General features: G+C 47.5%; 1 long non-coding RNA gene across 1 annotated transcript; it reads left to right on the top strand.

Moving 5' to 3' along the window:
- The first annotated feature begins 5,432 nt into the window (after positions 1–5,432).
- Positions 5,433–6,248, top strand: LOC134957015 (uncharacterized). Its single transcript, XR_010186388.1, has 2 exons — positions 5,433–5,614; positions 6,061–6,248. It is a non-coding gene; the product is annotated as an uncharacterized LOC134957015 (long non-coding RNA).
- The last annotated feature ends 11,818 nt before the right edge of the window (positions 6,249–18,066 follow it).

Raw genomic sequence — 18,066 nt, forward strand, 5'->3', positions numbered from 1 at the left:
GGACATGGGCTGTTATCCGATGTCTCCACTGTACAGCTGGCCACACGCAGGCCCATCCCGCCTCTGGAGCTGCGGCCCAGGATTATTGATCAATTTGACCTCACACTTGGATGGCCAAACCTGACATGGACCAGTAAAACAGCCCCATGGGGTTTCTGGAGGATCTATGGGGCCAATTCAGACCTGATCGCTCGCTAGCTGTTTTTTGCAGTCCTGAGTTCACATAGTCGCCGCCCACCGGGGAGTGTATTTTATCTGTGCAGGTGTGCGATCGCATGTGCAGCCGAGCAGTACAAAAAGATTTTGTGCAATTTCTGAGTGGCCCAGGACTTACTCAGCCGCTGCGATCACTTCAACCTGTCCGGGACCGGAATTCACGTCAGACACCCGCCCTGCAAACGCTTGGGAACGCCTGCATTTTTCCAACCACTCCCAGAAAACGGTCAGTTGACACCCACAAATGCCTTCTTCCTGTCAATCTCCTTGCGATCGCCCATGCAAATAGATTCTTTGCACAAACCCATTGCAGAGTAATGAACAGCTTTGTACCTGTGCGACGTGCCTGCACATTGCGGTGCCTACGTATGCGCAGTTCTGACCTGATGGCAGCGCTGCAAAAAACGCTAGCGAGCGATCAGGTCTTAATTAGGCCCTATAAACACTGTGTTATGTGCACATTAAGTGGTATAAATGAAAATGTATGGAACATGAGTAATTAACATGAATTAAAAACATATCATCATATTATGATGAAGTCCAGTAAACATGACACAATGGGAGTTGTAGTGCACCAAGTACCTCCTAGACAGATCCGCACATGACATTCCACCATGCACTGGGCTCAGCCACCAAGCATCCCTGGAACTTGTTATAAAATGTTACCAAGTATGACAGTCACATATCAAAGTAACTCTAAGTGTATCTACTATATAAAAGCCAAAATCCGTCATTCTGTCTTTCTATACAAATCCAGTTTACAAGCAACGATCGTGAAATTTTGACATACGAGCGTATTAAAACATGGTGGAGGCAACTAAAACAGTTAGAAATCCCTAACACCCCCAGGGGGCAGACAGCAGCACAGAGTATATCAGGAGACAGCATAACTCCGGAATTGCTGGAGCAATGTACTCAAAACTTAGTACACATATGCCTTACAATCTGGGAACAAACACTGTGGGAGGAAGACACCCCTAGGGATGAGGCAGCAGCACTGAGTATTTCAGTAGACAGCATAACTCTGGAATGCCTGCAGCAATTTACAACAAACTTGGTACACATATGACTTTCACTGTGGAAACAAACACTGTGAGGTCAGACACCCCTAGCACCCCCAGGGGTGGGACAGCGGCACAGAGTATGTCAGCAGACAGCATAACTGTGGAAGGCCTGGAGCAACTTACACCAAACTTGGTACACATCTGACTTACAATCTGCAAACAAACTCTGTGGGGGTTAGACACCCCTAGGGGTGGGACAACAGCACAGAGTATGTCAGGAGACAGCATAACTTCTGAACGCCTGGACCAATTTACAACAAACTTAATTCACATATGACTTGCAAGCTGGGAACAAACACTGTGCTGGTAAGACACCCCTAGCACCCAGGGCCGGTTCCGAGGCTTCTTGCGCTAAGCGTCTAGTTCCCTTCGTGGAGAGGACCTTTGCTGTGCGGTGCGCAATGACGTCAACGCGCTCCGCACATCATTACAGTTAAGGTCCTCTCCAGGAAGGGAAACTAGACGCGTAACGTCTAGCTTCCCTTCACAGCGGGCAGCCCACGAAGGGAAACAATTCGTAGCGTCTAGTTTCCCTTCACAGGACAGCGGGACAGCGGGCAGCGGCCGCGGGGGCACCACAGCAGCAGCGGATCTTGCCATGGTGCGGTGCCCTCCGGATGGCGCCGGCGCCCTCCGGAAGGCGGCACCCCGGGCAAAAGTCCTGCTTGCCCGTGGCAAGATCCGCTACTGCTAGCACCCCTAGGAGTGAGGCAGCAGCACAGAGTTTTTCAGCAATCAGCATAACTCTGGAATGCCTGGAGCAATTTACACCAAACTTGCTACACATATGACTTACACTCTGGGAACAAACACTGTGAGGGTAACACACCACTAGCACCCCTAGGGGTGGGCCAGCAGCACACACTATATCAGGGCATGCATGATATCTCAGTGATGACAGGGATGCATGTGACAGGGCCAGTGACATGATGTGAGGAGGGGAATGGAGGCAGCAGGAAGCCACAGACTGAGAGTTGTATAGTGGGAAGAGCAGGGTCCATTGGGGGACCAAAAAGGGGTGCAACCACTACACAAAGTGCATCAGGGAAGCAAGATATGCCTATATACTAGATCTCCATCAACATAAATTAACAAACTATCATTCTAATTTACCATTCTCAATTTGTACCAAAGCACAGGTATTCAGCTATTTACAATGGTATTTATACTGTGTGTTTAATATTTACATTTATTTTTGTAAACAGACATTCTTAAAATCCGGGGCAACGCTGGGTACTCCAGCTAGTATATACTAAATCATCTGTCACAGTAGCAATATTCTGAGCATATTGGAAGTCTCGCAACAGAATATTTATAGATAGAGTTTAAGATCATACATGTTAACATTCAATAATATGCTATGTCGGCATGCCGTCTTATGGAGTCTATGTAAGTCATTAGCAAAACCAAATGCTCCGTCTACATACAGTACAGCGCAGGCACAAGGTCGTCATGCAATAAGTGATATGCCGGCCAAACTCTTATACCTACGTTTCCTTTTGATGCTTGATCCAAATAATGTATCACTAACAATGACATTACTGTGAAGTGAAGGAGAGATAATTAGGATCATAGGTGTGCGCAGGGGGGGTGCCTCGTGCGCACAGGCACCCCCTAATGTCTGGCACCCCGATCTCACATGCCTGATGCAGCGATTGCCGAGCAGGCTGATTACTGTCCCCTCTGCGCTGCACCCTGCAGGACTGCATTACTGACCGGACGCCTGGGTTAATCAAGGGTGCCACTGCCACCGGCTTTCAAATTCCCAGCTCCACCTCCATGTACAAAAACAGCGTGATGTGATGTGATTACGTCATGCTGCTTGCACGCCCACCCTCCACATGCCCACCTCTCTCCTTCTATGCTATGCCAACGCCAGCCACTGATGAGGAGCAGCATGCAGCCAGCGTTCCTCTTAGGAAGACAAATTCAATACTGGCAGACAGCCGGCAGCAGCATTGACAGGTCACTTGTTTTTCCAGCAGCAGCAGTAACTAGTCTGTGACTGTCAGTGTCAGTGAGTGACTGACTTGTAAGTAAGCTGCTGCAGCTTGCAGGGGAAAGAGAGGGGGAGCCAGACCTGGCTGAGGAGGAGCACTGTAATTGCATGAGTGCCATCAGGGGTGTTTGGTGCACACCACAACATCTGACAATGTATCTGCTTTATTAGGATTGGTACAAAGGTGGATATTTTATATGCGTTGACCATCAATAGATGGTGCTAGACACGCCCAAAAGGCGGTGCTAGACACACCCCTCTGATGGGTGCACCCCCTAATAAAATGTGCTGCGCACGCCAGTGATTAGGATGGTCACCTGTAACACACATGCAATGTTTCTGTGACATGGAAAAACAATGGAAGAAATGTTATAGAGTCACCTTCATTGTTGTCCTAGTTGATAGGATAACCAGAAGAGTAGCTTTGGGTGGAGTGTCATGAGATGAAATGAAAACAAAAAGTTATGTACCCTCCAGGTTCCGTTCTCAGCAGTCCAGCTGTCACTACAATGGTGCCACGTGGTGCCACAGGGCACAGCCACGCTCACTGTCCACTCAACCTCTTTCCAACACGTCCAGCGGGTGTGAGCAAGTCGAGTGTATGTCATTACCTATTCCCTGTGAATGTCACCTTCCGGGCCCGCCTTACAGTTTTATATTCACTGGTATTGAATAATACATTTGTAGTGCGCCACAAAAAAGACAACTCTTCATTCTTCTCCTCTTTATACGCTCATGTGTTACACAGGTTCTGTGGCTGATTAAACCAGGTGAAATGCAGACTTGAGATCAGCCAGCCACAGAAACTGTATAATTTGTGAGTTTTCTGGTTTAATGGGATAGTATAGTTAGTATCTCTCTCTCTCTTTCTCTCTCTCTCTCTCTCTCTATATATATATACACACACACACACACACACACACACACACACACACACACACACACACACACACACACACACACATTAATGGAAAATGATTAATTCAGCCTCTTAGATAAAGAGCTTTATTTCCTTATACAGGTTGAGTATCCCTTATCCAAAATGCTTGGGACCAGAGGTATTTTGGATATCGGATTTTTCCGTATTTTGGAATAATTGCATACCATAATGAGATATCATGGCAATGGGACCTAAATCTAAGCACAGAATGCATTTATGTTTCATATACACCTTATACACACAGCCTGAAGGTAATTTTAGCCAATATTTTTTATAACTTTGTGCATTTAACAAAGTGTGTCTACATTCACACAATTCATTTATGTTTCATATACACCTTATATACACAGTCTGAAGGTCATTTAATACAATATTTTTAATAACTGTGTGTATTAAACAAAGTTTGTGTACATTGAGCCATCAGAAAACAAAAGTTTCACTATCTCACTCTCACTCAAAAAAGTCCGTATTTCGGAATATTCCGTATTTCGGATATTTGGATATGGGATACTCAACCTGTAAAATATAAGCGGTGGTTTAGTCTAGAAATTCCTGTCACTTATGTTTTCCCTTTACCTATATATTGAGGCACTCTGTACAACATTGCCTTATACTTCATTTTCTACACTAGTCTCATTTTTTTTAAACTAGAAACTCATATATATCCAGTTGTAATTGATGTAGAAAATGCATATGTAAGATACAGTAGCTGTAACTCGGTAGCTTTGCTGCTGGTTACTGTGCCATCACACCTAGATTGTGACATCACTAGCCCATGACATCACAATGCTTCTTCCTGTAACATTCTATCTACAGCTGCTGACATTTCCAGTTTCCATGCAGGAAGACAGGTAGGAGGAGGTGAGTCCTACATAGAAGGGTATAATGGAGGGGGGTAAGGAAGACAGAGTGCAGTATAGTCTGCTGAAAGGCAAGACAAGATAGACAGAACAGGGAATACAGGTACAAGGACACATAAATAGGAGAAGCGCAGGAAGAAACACATATTTAGGAATAAAAATGTAGCGTTACAGGAATAAAGAGGGCAGTATAGAGGATAAGCACACATACAGGGGATGCAGATAACCTGGGTCTCTATGAGGCAGGATCGTGACTTTGGGATGAAAAGGTTAATAAAATAGATAAATGGGATATTGATAACTTTGAAAGTATCTTGTTTGGTTTAAGAAAAATTGGGAAACTGGTTGACTCATGGATATTTTATTGTACTTAAACTAGTACTATGCTTAATGATAGTCTTTTGTGCTTTGTAGATCATCTGGCAAAGAGATTTGCAGAGTGTCGGGTGACCGGCAAAGAGATCTGCAAAGTGTCAGGTGAAGACGACGGGAGGGGTCGCGGAGGAATTAGTGACTGGAGAATAGCATGCAGGAGGTAAGTTACCATACTCTCTCTGCACATGTTACATCTACCCCACCTGCAGTGCACATGGTTTTGTCCATTAGAGAACACGAAGGGTGTGAGTTTGGATGCTGTTGAAACATCGCAGCAATGGTAACTCGTACCTAATTGGATTGACCCCTAAATGTTAGCAATTTATAGCTTTTATTATTTACTGGTCAAATTTCTTTTCTGAAGGTACCCACTAATTACTATAAGAGAGAAATTATCCCCCCAATGTGTGTATTGTATAAAAACAATGGGCCCTTTGGGATAATTGTCCTTATTTTAGGTATTTTCCATGTCCTTGGTAGTTAGAGTAACATATTTACATAGAGATTTTTCTCTCTACACAACCACACCACTGTTTGCAGTTTGTCTCTCTGCTTGTTCATCCACTAACAATGATTTTTCATCTCTTCCTCTTCGTCTACACGCAGTGGGTGATCCCTGAATAGCTGCCCTGGGAGGAGAGCTGCGGACACATGCTCCAAATGTTGGGACATATGCATTACCTATTAGGAGATGCGGTAAAGATGCCGGCTGTCAGGTATACGGCAGTCAGAATACTGACACTTGGATCCCGACACTTCAGAATCCCGACGTTGGAACTCGGAATGGGCAAGGATACCGCACTTCAGAATCCCGACGTTGGAACTCGGAATGGGCAAGGATACCGACGCCCATATCCCCACGATCATAGGTTTAGGGCTAGGCAAGGGGGGTTAGGTTTAGGCATCAGGCATGGGGGGGAGGAGGGGGGTGGTTAGGCTGTGTGGGAGGGAGGGTTAGGTTTACGCATCAGGCGGGGGGTTAGGTTTAGGTGTCAGGCGTGGGTTAGGGTAAGGCTGCAGGTGGGGGGAGGTTAGGGTTAGGCTGTGGATAGGGTGGGTTAGGCACCCAAAGGGGAGGTTAGGCTGCGTGGGAGGGAGGGTTAGGTTTAGGCATCAGGCGGGAGGGTTAGGTTTAGGCATTAGGTGGGGGGTTAAGTTTAGACTGCAGGTGGGGGGAGCTTAGGGTCAGGCACCCCCAGGGGTGGTTAGGCTACAGGGGAGGGACTGTTAGGTTTATGCGGGGAGATTAGGTTTAGGCATCCGGCGGGGTGTTAAATTTAGGCTGTGGGTGGGGGAGGTTAGGATTTCTCTGCAGGTAGGGTGGGTTAGGGTTAGGCACCCCTGGGGGTGGTTAGGCTGCTGCAGAGGGTGGGTTAGGTTTAGGTATCAGTCGGGGGGTTAGGTTTAGGCGTCAGGCGCTGGGTTAGGTTTAGGCTGCGTGTAGGGGGAGGTTAGCGTTAGGCTGCGGGTAGGGTGGGTTAGGCACCCCTGGGAGTGGTTAGGCTGTATGATGAGGGAGGGTTAGGTTTAGGCAGCAGGGACAGAGGGGGGGGGTGGTTAGGCTGCAGGAGAGGGAGGGTTAGGTTTAGGCAGCAGGGACGGCGGTTAGGATTAGGCACCTCCGTGGGAGGGTTAGGCAAAAAGGAGGGAGGTTAGGGTAAGACTGCGGACAGGCAGTTTAGGGGGGTGGGGAGAGGGAGAGGGTTAGGCATCAGTCAGAGGGGTTAGGGTTAGGCTGCGGTTGGGGGGTGGATAGGGTTAGGCTGCGGGTAGGGTGGGTTAGAGAACCCCGGGGGTGGTTAGGCTGCAGGGGAGGATAGGGTTAGGTTTAGGCATCAGGCGGGGGGTTACGGTTTAGGCTGTGGGTGGGGGGAGGTTAGGGTTAGGCAGCGGGTAGGATTAGTTAGGGTTAGGTACGCCCGGGGGTGGTTATGCTGCGGGGAAGGGAGGGTTAGGTTTAGGCATCGGGTGTGGTTTAGATTTAGGCATCAGACGGGGGTTAGGATTATGCTGCGGGTAGGGGGAGGATAGGGTTAGGCTGCGGGTGGGAGGAAGTTAGGGTTAGGCTGTGGGTAGGGTGGGTTAGTCACCCCCCAGGAGTGGTTAGGCTGCAGGGAAGGGAGGGTTAGGTTTAGGCAGCAGGGACAGAGGTTAAGATTAGGCACCTCCACGGGAGATTTAGGCACAAAGGGGTGAGGTTAGGGTTAGACTGCGGACAGGCAGGGTTAGGGGGGTGGGGAGAGGGGAGAACACCTCTTTCTCACCCCTGTCAGTCTTTTCTGTACTGGGATTCTGGAACCGGTATGACAACCACCGGGATCCCATGCGCTGGGATAGCATACTGACCCCTCTATTAGTACACCTCTTAATGCCCAGAGGGAAGGGCGATCCTGAGGCCATGGTTCCCCAGAGGTTTCCCCCCAAGGGGGTTTTCCCCTCCTGAGTGCTGAAGGATGACTCTTTGTAAGTCCAGAGGTGTAGCTTTTATGCCATAATGAGTACCAATCTCATGCCCTCCCCTGCAATGTATAAGAAGTGAAATAATTGCTAATGCGATCACTTTACTTCTGGGTTTAGACCCCGGCTGCGCTAGTTCACATGTGCAATCGTCAGACTGCGTATGTGAGAGCAGACAGTAATGCAGAGGGATCCCAAGGATCCTTCTCCTGGGAATTATTGCATAATGTAGCCCACAGGCTACAAAAGCCATTTAGAAATGGCATTAGCTGCCGGGCCAAGCTCAGAAATGCTTTGCATTCTGGAGCTTGGTGAGTTTCACAGTTTACCATCTGCCGTAGAAACCTTTGGTGGCTGCTTTTGTGTTCAAAATAGGAGGAACGCAATAGATATCTCAAATATCCATTTCAGTCCCCAATACATACATTCAGGGGCTGGTTAATATTTGTGGGCAGCCCCCAAAACCGATTATTTTTGGAGATGTCTCGCAAATATTATTTATTAAATATTCCACTTAATAAACTTTTTATATTTTAACATAAACTAAAAAATGTTTTATGTATTCATTGACTGAGTCTTCCGTCTTTACTGAATGTTAATTTCACAGGGTCCACAAATTATTACTGATATGATTGTTACTCTGCTGTCCTGCTGGTGCTCTTGGCCTGCTGTATAGCAGCCAGACATATATTTTATATACAGCACTCTGGGGGAGATGTATCAAGCCTTGGAGAGAGATAAAGTGCAGATGTCCAAACCACCCAATCATCTTCTGTCACTTATCTAGCACAGTACATGAAATGATACATGTAGTTAGAAGCTTCATTTGATTTGGGCAAATACTCAACTTTATCTCTCTCCACGGCTTGATACATCTCCCGGAAAATATCATGTCTTCCTTACACTTAATTAACAAGTTAAATTAATTAATTGTCTTAGAAACAGGGTAAGATATTCACAGTATAAGATAATGTTATAAAGGCTTGTCAATACCTCCTGGTACATTTACATTGATTTATCATTCACATTTCTTCCATGCCAGACAGGGGTGGATTGGGAACGTAAAGTGGCCCTGGAAATATATGAAAAGTGGCCTCATGTAGGTTGGAGTAAGTCAGCTATAAGCGGGGCCCAATACAAATTGGGCTTAAGTAAACTGGTAGCATTACCCACAGTGGTAGTAAGCAAGGCTAATGCAGCATGGTAGGCAGTCACAGCACCAGCAGTAGGATCGTGTCTCAGGAGGTGGAGATCACACCGGTGGGTGAGGCATTGCACTGGTAGGCAGTCACAGCACCAGCAAGAGGATCCTGTCGCAGAAGGTGGAGACAGGGCCGAAACTAGGATTTTTGTTACCTGGGGCAAGGCAGTAACTTGACCCCCCCCCCCCCCGTGGCATAACTGCAGACTGTGACTTTTCATGAAATATTACATTATGCCACATAGGGTACCCCATACATCACAGTGTCCCTATATTATGCCATAGTGTCCCAATATTATGCCAGTGTTCCCACATAATATCCCACACAAGGTCCCCCCGCATTATGCAGACAGTGTCCCCACATTATGGCACATAACGTCCCCATATAATGGCACACAGCATCCCCATATTATTGCATATAGCATACCCATATAATGCCACACAGTGTCCCCACATTATAGCACACAACATCCCCACATTATACCACACAGCGTCCCTACATTATGGCACACAGTGTCCCCACATTATGGCACAGAACGTTCCCATACAATGCCACACAGAGTCCCTACATTATGCCACACAGCATCCCCAATTTATGACACACAGCGTCCCCAAATAATGCCACAGTGTCCCCAAATTATGTCACACAGCGTCCCCATATAATGCCACAGTGTCACCACATATAATGCCACACAGCATCCCCATATAATGCCACACAGTGTCCACACATTATGTCACACAGCGTCCCCATATAATGTCACACAGTGTCCCCACATATAATGTCACACAGTGTCCCCACATATAATGCCGCACAGTGTCCCCACATATAATGCCACACAGCATCCCCATATTATGGAACACAGTGTCCCCACATATGCCACACAGCATCCCAATATTATGCCATAGTGTCCCCAACTTATACCATACACAGTGTCCCCAGAAAATGTAATGCAACAGTTAATGGCAGCAGCTTGATGCTTGACTGACCTCAGGGACAGTGAGGTGATAATAAAGTCCCTTATCTGGCAGCAGTGTGTGGGCTGACTGACTGCACCTATCTGATGTGCAGAGCCAGCCTGAAGTGCAGATTCCCAGCAAGCGTGTGTGTGTGGGGGGAGGGATTGGAGTCTCCGTAGTCAGCGTGGTCTCTGGCCGGAAGTGTAGGGTCCCGGCCGGCGGGTGGAGGGAGGGAGGGAGGCGTGGCATGCTGACAACTCCGTAGTATGTCAGTGTGCAACTGTAGCTTGTATGTGCGCAGCTCCTCTCGTCCGTGATTACCAACGGGCGGACAGAAAGTGGAGCAGAAGTTTTAATTAAGCTTAAGTCGTCCCCTAGAGTCCGGCGCCCGGGCATGCGCCCCCCTAGCCCCCCCCCCCCCCCTAGTTGCGGCCCTGGTGGAGATCCCACCAGTGGGTGAGGCATTGAACTGGTAGGCAGTAACAGTACCTATGGTAGCTACACCCCTATATAACACATGTTACTGTGAAAGAAGGTGGCCTCTCTCAGCTCTGGGCCCCAAAGTAGCTGCCAGTTGGGGCCTCCTTTGCTTTACGTTATGCTATTGTTTACCTGTGACTGTGGCCCTCATTCTGAGTTGATCACTCGGTAGCTACTTTTAGCAGCCGTGCAAACGCATTGTCGCCAACCACGGGAGAGTGTATTTTCGCTTTGCAAGTGTGCGATCGCATTTGCAGCCGAGCGACACAAACACATTTTGTGCAAAACAAGACCAGCCCTGTAGTTACTTATCCTGTGCGATGATTCTAGCGACGGAGGTCCCGGAATTGACATCAGATACCCGCCCTGCAAACGCCTGGACACGCCCGCGTTTTCCCAAACACTCACAGAAAATGGTCAGTTGCCACCCACAAACGCCCTTTTCCTGTCAATCTCCTTGCGATCGACTGTGCAAATGGATTCGTCGCTAAAAGCATTGCACAACAACGATGCTCGTACGACGCGTGTGCGCATTGCAGCGCATACGCATGCGCAGTTTTGCCGTTTTTTTACCTGATCACAGCACTGTGAAAATCGGCAGCGAGCGATCAACTCGGAATGACCTCCTTTATGCATATTATGCTACAATACCCTTCCCTGATGCACATCTGAATATACAAGGACTGATATGCCCACTTTCAGTGTCTACTGACACTGCAGTCATGCCTTTAATCTACTTCTGATTTTATTGATTATTCATTCTACAAACCCCTTTTTTTAACCTTATATGTTTCAAAGTGCAGGGAGGAGGAGCACACACTACATACAGCACAGTACAGGGAGGGGGAGCGCACACTACATACAGCACAGTACAGGGAGGAGGAGCACACACTACATACAGCACAGTACAGGGAGGGAGTACACACTACATACAGCACAGTACAGGGAGGGAGTACACACTACATACAGCACAGTACAGGGAGGGAGTATACACTACATACAGCACAGTACAGGGAGGAGGAGCACACACTACATACAGCACAGTACAGGGAGGGAGCACACACTACATACAGCACAGTACAGGGAGGAGGAGCACACACTACATACAGCACAGTACAGGGAGGAGGAGCACACACTACATACAGCACAGTACAGGGAGGGAGTACACACTACATACAGCACAGTACAGGGAGGGAGTATACACTACATACAGCACAGTACAGGGAGGAGGAGCACACACTACATACAGCACAGTACAGGGAGGGAGCACACACTACATACAGCACAGTACAGGGAGGAGGAGCACACACTACATACAGCACAGTACAGGGAGGAGGAGCACACACTACATACAGCACAGTACAGGGAGGGAGTACACACTACATACAGCACAGTACAGGGAGGGAGTATACACTACATACAGCACAGTACAGGGAGGGAGCACACACTACATACAGCACAGTACAGGGAGGAGGAGCACACACTACATACAGCACAGTACAGGGAGGGGGAGCGCACACTACATACAGCACAGTACAGGGAGGAGGAGCACACACTACATACAGCACAGTACAGGGAGGGAGTACACACTACATACAGCACAGTACAGGGAGGGAGTACACACTACATACAGCACAGTACAGGGAGGGAGTATACACTACATACAGCACAGTACAGGGAGGAGGAGCACACACTACATACAGCACAGTACAGGGAGGGAGCACACACTACATACAGCACAGTACAGGGAGGAGGAGCACACACTACATACAGCACAGTACAGGGAGGAGGAGCACACACTACATACAGCACAGTACAGGGAGGGAGTACACACTACATACAGCACAGTACAGGGAGGGAGTATACACTACATACAGCACAGTACAGGGAGGAGGAGCACACACTACATACAGCACAGTACAGGGAGGGAGCACACACTACATACAGCACAGTACAGGGAGGAGGAGCACACACTACATACAGCACAGTACAGGGAGGAGGAGCACACACTACATACAGCACAGTACAGGGAGGGAGTACACACTACATACAGCACAGTACAGGGAGGGAGTATACACTACATACAGCACAGTACAGGGAGGGAGCACACACTACATACAGCACAGTACAGGGAGGGAGCACACACTACATACAGCACAGTACAGGGAGGAGGAGCACACACTACATACAGCACAGTACAGGGAGGAGGAGCACACACTACATACAGCACAGTACAGGGAGGGAGTACACACTACATACAGCACAGTACAGGGAGGGAGTACACACAAGTAGTGAAACACAGACACAGGGGAAGAGCGCAGCAGAACTGTCCCAGTAGCCAATCCGCCTCTGATTACATACATAGCCACCATATTACATACATAGCCAACCACGGGAGAGTGTATTTTCGCTTTGCAAGTGTGCGATCGCATTTGCAGCCGAGCGACACAAACACATTTTGTGCAAAACAAGACCAGCCCTGTAGTTACTTATCCTGTGCGATGATTCTAGCGACGGAGGTCCCGGAATTGACATCAGATACCCGCCCTGCAAACGCCTGGACACGCCCGCGTTTTCCCAAACACTCACAGAAAATGGTCAGTTGCCACCCACAAACGCCCTTTTCCTGTCAATCTCCTTGCGATCGACTGTGCGAATGGATTCGTCGCTAAAAGCATTGCACAACAACGATGCTCGTACGACGCGTGTGCGCATTGCAGCGCATACGCATGCGCAGTTTTGCCGTTTTTTTACCTGATCACAGCACTGTGAAAATCGGCAGCGAGCGATCAACTCGGAATGACCTCCTTTATGCATATTATGCTACAATACCCTTCCCTGATGCACATCTGAATATACAAGGACTGATATGCCCACTTTCAGTGTCTACTGACACTGCAGTCATGCCTTTAATCTACTTCTGATTTTATTGATTATTCATTCTACAAACCCCTTTTTTTAACCTTATATGTTTCAAAGTGCAGGGAGGAGGAGCACACACTACATACAGCACAGTACAGGGAGGGGGAGCGCACACTACATACAGCACAGTACAGGGAGGAGGAGCACACACTACATACAGCACAGTACAGGGAGGGAGTACACACTACATACAGCACAGTACAGGGAGGGAGTACACACTACATACAGCACAGTACAGGGAGGGAGTATACACTACATACAGCACAGTACAGGGAGGAGGAGCACACACTACATACAGCACAGTACAGGGAGGGAGCACACACTACATACAGCACAGTACAGGGAGGAGGAGCACACACTACATACAGCACAGTACAGGGAGGAGGAGCACACACTACATACAGGGAGGAGGAGCACACACTACATACAGCACAGTACAGGGAGGAGGAGCACACACTACATACAGCACAGTACAGGGAGGGAGTACACACTACATACAGCACAGTACAGGGAGGGAGTATACACTACATACAGCACAGTACAGGGAGGAGGAGCACACACTACATACAGCACAGTACAGGGAGGGAGCACACACTACATACAGCACAGTACAGGGAGGAGGAGCACACACTACATACAGCACAGTACAGGGAGGAGGAGCACACACTACATACAGCACAGTACAGGGAGGGAGTACACACTACATACAGCACAGTACAGGGAGGGAGTATACACTACATACAGCACAGTACAGGGAGGGAGCACACACTACATACAGCACAGTACAGGGAGGAGGAGCACACACTACATACAGCACAGTACAGGGAGGGGGAGCGCACACTACATACAGCACAGTACAGGGAGGAGGAGCACACACTACATACAGCACAGTACAGGGAGGGAGTACACACTACATACAGCACAGTACAGGGAGGGAGTACACACAAGTAGTGAAACACAGACACAGGGGACCAGCGCAGCAGAACTGTCCCAGTAGCCAATCCGCCTCTGATTACATACATAGCCACCATATTACATACATAGCCACCACATTATAACATGAATAGAACCACATTATATAAATAGTACTGCATTACACATATAGCACCACATTACACGTATAGCACCGCATTACATGTATAGCACTACACGTATAGCACTGCATTACACAAATAGCGCCACATAACACGAATAGCACAACATTACAGGTATAGCATTGCACTACACGTATTGCACCGCATTATATGACTAGCACCACTTTACATACATAGCCACGGCATTACATACGAAGCCACCGCATTACATTCGTAGACACCGCATGGACGGACATTGGGCAGCTATAGGGCTGAAGGACGTTGCATTAGAGATTGTCCCAGGGCTGGCTGTGAGTGCTGCCTGGTCAGCTGGCATCCTGAGAACAAAGTACATCCTGCTCCTGTCCAGTCCCCAAACGCAGTGGCAAACGCAGGATTTGCATGGGGGGGTTTCTAGAACTGGGCGGAGCCAATCACGGGGGTGGGGACTGAGGTGACCCAGTATATGCTGGGTCCGTAAAACTAGTGTGTCTGTGTGTGTGTGTATATATATATATATACATATATCTACACATATATATATATATATATATATACACATACACACACATACATATACACATATACATAGCATATTAAACATGCATACATATATATATATATATATATATATATATATGCCAAAAGATTAAAGAAGCAGGGAGTGCCAATAGTGCATTAAAAGAGTACAATGATTTTTATTTTAAAAAATCCAGATCGGTCACAAGTAAAAAACCCGTACCATAAAAGGCGGTCAAACCACCGCTTGTATAACCAGCATAAGAATTTTACCCCGCTGTGCAAAGCAGTATTCTCAGTTTCAAATCCACAACGTCAGACCGCGTTTTTTCAGATTTTCGATGTTTTCTTCGATGTTGTATCGATGTTGTGTATCATGTTTAACGTAAGTGATTTTTAATATTTGCAAGTTAAATAGGCTGCATATGTGGATTATTTATTGTGCAATGAGTCTAAACATGTTTTTATATATAAAATGCATGATGTGATATATTAGATTTGTAACTATGATATATGGAGAAAACTTGACGTACGAGATTGATTACTGCACATGATAAGTAGGAGTGTCTATGGCAGGCACACTCATTGGTGACAGTGTGATGTAAAAGGATGTCCGGCGCACGCTGGGTCACGCCCTCTGACAAAGTCCTTGTTACGAAACCGGTAATGGTGTGACCCAGCGACGTGCTCCTTGTCTCTGCCTCCCGCTTACTCTAACCAGAGATGTACACTGGCAATGTTTCGGGTTTTGTGTTTTGGTTTTGGATTCGGTTCCGAGGCCGTGTTTTGGATTCGGACGCGTTTTGGAAAAACCTCCCTTAAAATTTTTTGTCGGATTCGGATGTGTTTTGGATTTGGGTGTTTTTTTTTCAAAAAACCCTCAAAAACAGCTTAAATCATAGAATTTGGGGGTAATTTTGATCCTATAGTATTATTAACCTCAATAACCATAATTTCCACTCATTTCCAGTCTATTCTGAACACCTCACACCTCACAATATTATTTCTAGTCCTAAAATTTGCACCGAGGTCGCTGGATGACTAAGCTAAGCGACCCAAATGGGCGGCACAAACACCTGGCCCATCTAGGAGTGGCACTGCAGTGGCAGACAGGATGGCACTTAAAAAAATTGGCCCCAAACATCACATGTTGCAAAGATAAATAAAATAAAAAAAAGAGGTGCAAGATGGAATTGTCCTTGGGCCCTTCCACCCACCCTTATGTTGTATAAACAGGACATGCACACTTTAACAAACCCATCATTTCAGCGACAGGGTCTGCCACACGACTGTGGCTGAAATGACTAGTTGGTTTGGGCCCCGACCAAAAAAAGAAGCAATCAATCTCTCCTTGCTCAAACTGGCTCTACAGAGGCAAGATGTCCACCTCATCATCATCCTCTGATTCCTCACCCCTTTCACTGTGTACATCCCCCTCCTCACGGAGTATTAATTCGTCCCCACTGGAATCCACCATCACAGGTCCCTTTGTACTTTCTGGAGGCAATTGCTGGTAAATGTCTACACGGAGGAATTGATTATAATTCATTTTGATGAACATCATCTTCTCCACATTTTGTGGAAGTAACCTCGTACGCCGATCGCTGACAAGGTGACTGGCTGCACTAAACACTCTTTCGTTGTACACACTGGAGGGGGGGCAACTTAGGTAAAATAAAGCCAGTTTCTGCAAGGGCCTCCAAATTGCCTCTTTTTCCTGCCAGTATACGTACGGACTGTCTGACATGCCTACTTGGATGCAGTCACTCATATAATCCTCCACCATTCTTTCAATGGTGACTGAATCATATGCAGTGACAGTAGACGACATGTCAGTAATCGTTGGCAGGTCCTTCAGTCCAGACCAGATGACTGCCCTGCATCACCGCCAGCGGGTGGTTTTGGAAATCTGATCCTTTTCCTGGCAGCTCCAGTGGTGGTAAAAAATGAAGGAGGAGCTGTTGGCGGGTCACATTCCGCTTGACTTGACAAGTGTCTCACCAGCAGGTCTTTGAACATCTGCAGACTTGTGTCTGCCGGAAAGAGAGATACAACGTAGGCTTTAAACCTAGGATCGAGCACGGTGGCCAAAATGTAGTGCTCTGATTTCAACAGATTGACCACCCGTGAATCCTGGTTAAGCAAATGAAGGGCTCCATCCACAAGTCCCACATGCCTAGCGGAATCGCTCCGTTTTAGCTCCTCCTTCAATCTCTCCAGCTGGAATGACCTGACTCAGACTGGCAGTGTCTGAACTGACTTCACGTGTGGCAAGTTCAAAGGGTTACAGAACCTTGCACAACGTTGAAATCATTCTCCACTGCGCTTGAGTCAGGTGCATTATCCCTCCTTTGCCTATATTGTAGGCAGATGTATAGGCTTCAATGGCCTTTTGCTGCTCCTCCATCCTCTGAAGCATATAGAGGGTTGAATTCCACCTCGTTACCACCTCTTGCTTCAGCTGATGGCGGGGCAGGTTCAGGAGTGTTTGCTGGTGCTCTAGTCTTCGGCACGCGGTGGCTGAATGCCGAAAGTGGCCACCGACAGCATCTCTTGCACGCCCCTGTCATTTTTAAAAAAATTCTACACCACCAAATTCATTGTATGTGCAAAACATGGGACGTGCTGGAATTTGCCCACATGTAATGCACGCTCAATATTGGTGGCGTTGTCCGATGTCACAAATCCCCAGAAGAGTCCAATTGGGGTAAGCCAATCTACGATGATGTTCCTCAGTTTCCGTAAGAGGTTGTCCGCTGTGTGCCTCTTATGGAAAGCGGTGATACAAAGCGTAGCCTGCCTAGGAACGAGTTGGCGTTTGCGAGATGCTGCTACTGGTGCCGCCGCTGCTGTTGTTGTTACGGGAGGCAATACATCTAGCCAGTGGGCTGTCTCAATCATATAGTCCTTAGTCTGCCCTGCTCCACTTGTCCACATGTCGGTGGTTAAGTGGACATTGGGTACAACTGCATTTTTTAGGACACTGGTGTCTCTTTTTCTGAC

The sequence above is a fragment of the Pseudophryne corroboree genome, chromosome 9 (assembly GCF_028390025.1).
Source record: "Pseudophryne corroboree isolate aPseCor3 chromosome 9, aPseCor3.hap2, whole genome shotgun sequence".
NCBI classification, from domain to species: domain Eukaryota; kingdom Metazoa; phylum Chordata; class Amphibia; order Anura; family Myobatrachidae; genus Pseudophryne; species Pseudophryne corroboree.